The following is a 1,988-nucleotide window of genomic DNA, read 5'->3' on the forward strand; positions in this document are numbered from 1 at the left end:
GGGACAGAGAGCGCCAATCGAAGCAAGAAATTGAAGAGTTGAAGGAGAAGATCAAGGAGGTGGAAGAAGAGAAAAAGAAATTGGAAAGAAAGCTCGAGAGGATTAAGGAGAGAATACTAGGAGGTCGTAACTAAGCGATGACATTTACGTGTTGAGTGTTGTAGTGTATCTTCATGTTTCTTTTGTCAAGTGCTTTCATTAGTTGTACTGTTTATTGTTGTGTTAGGTTTGTAAGGTTTGTGTTTGAGTTGTACTGTTTAAGTAAAATTCCTGTTCAAACGCAATTAAATAAAAATTGTTGTTAAAAGATAGTTGTTACTATTATTTACATAAAGCACTATTTACAGAAAGTTAATACATAAGAAAATCACTGTGTGCCGCAGCCTGTGTGCTTCAATGATGCTGCTGGCCTAAGTCGCATGCCCTGTCACCCGGGCACACTATCTGGATCATCATCATCAAGCCGCCTCTTTATGTGAGGATGTACAGCAGCATCAACACCACAACTGGCAGGGTCGGAAGAATAGGCCGTCGTGCCGTCAGCAACCTACAAAACAAGAAGTAATCTTAGCATGTGTAAATGTATTATTTTATGAAAATGTATTATTATCTTAACCTACAGAATGCACTATTATTTTAAGTAAGAAAATATTTTCTCACCATGGTCTCGTCGATCTCCTGGATATATGTATCTATGGTGTGCTCATCACCGCATGTAGTGTCCTCAAAGATGGGCTGGGACGAGGACTGCATAAGAAAGTAACAATTAATTAGTTGCAGCGATTTAAGGAAAAGAAAACAAATTGAAATATTAAATAATACCAACATACCGCCGCTTGTGGTAGATCCGCATGAACTGCCGGGGACGATGGATAACTCAGCCTGCGCCCGCCATCCACGTCCCGGCCGGCCGATCCTCAGCTGCGGTAGATGGGCATGCGAAGTACTGATCTACATCCCCGTCGAATGTACCCATGATCGACAATGCTCCTGACGGGGTGACCTGCGATGCTGGCAAAGATAGCTGAAGGCTATATGAAGGCATGCTGCTGGAAGGCTCATCTGCATGAGGGATATAACCCTGCTGATCATCTCCAAAGCCCCCAACTCCGAACTACGCGTCATGTCCATCGGCAGGTGGATCGATAGGTACCTCAACGCCCCCTTGCTGACCACCTCCTCGCCGTCCCCTGCGACCCCGTGGGGCACCCCTACCTGGTGGGGGACCCCTCGCTGGTGCCCTACCCCTGGCTCGTGGGACTGGCCTACCCCGCTGGTAGGCCTCTGGAGCCACATACTGAGGCTCATGGTCTAACCTCTCGGCATCTCTCGCCTGCAACAGTGTCAGACGAGCCATCTGAGCCACCTCCCGGCCATACTCAACCATTTCAGGGATGTCCGAACGCTGCTGCATCTCCTGTCCCGACTGGTAGATGCGATGAAGCCCAATAGCCTGTGAAACATTTAAAATAGTAATTAAATAACGATATAACACAATTATAAGATATTAATAAGTCAAAAAAACATACCAGTGCCTCGTGCCTCCCGGCGTATGGTCTGTAGCGCTCGCCAAGTACATGAACGGGGTTCCCGATCATCATTCGGGTATGACGGCGATACCACCCAGCATACAGATAAATAGAGGCCTCCTGGAAAAATGTAGGTGGTAGCGGAATGCGCTCAGCTCGGTCCTCCCAATAAGCTATCTGCTACTGTAGCCATCCAATATATTGCCGGTCCATGTTCGAACGGTCGTCCCGTTGATAGTGTGTAGGCTCCCATCCAAGCTCCCTCGGTATAGGCTGAGGATGGCCAAACTGTCGAAGCACACGCTCCGTGGCATGATACTCAACGTAATCCCAGAAGATCAACGGGACGGAGGTGCTCTAAATCAGCCGGTCGACTGAGCAACAAGCGGGTAGCTGACCAAGCAACTCGATGCTGTATGGCGTCCAGATACACTACCAATAGTAACAAAAAAATGAGTA

Source organism: Nicotiana attenuata, chromosome 8 (assembly GCF_001879085.1).
Source record: "Nicotiana attenuata strain UT chromosome 8, NIATTr2, whole genome shotgun sequence".
Taxonomy (NCBI): Eukaryota; Viridiplantae; Streptophyta; class Magnoliopsida; order Solanales; family Solanaceae; genus Nicotiana; species Nicotiana attenuata.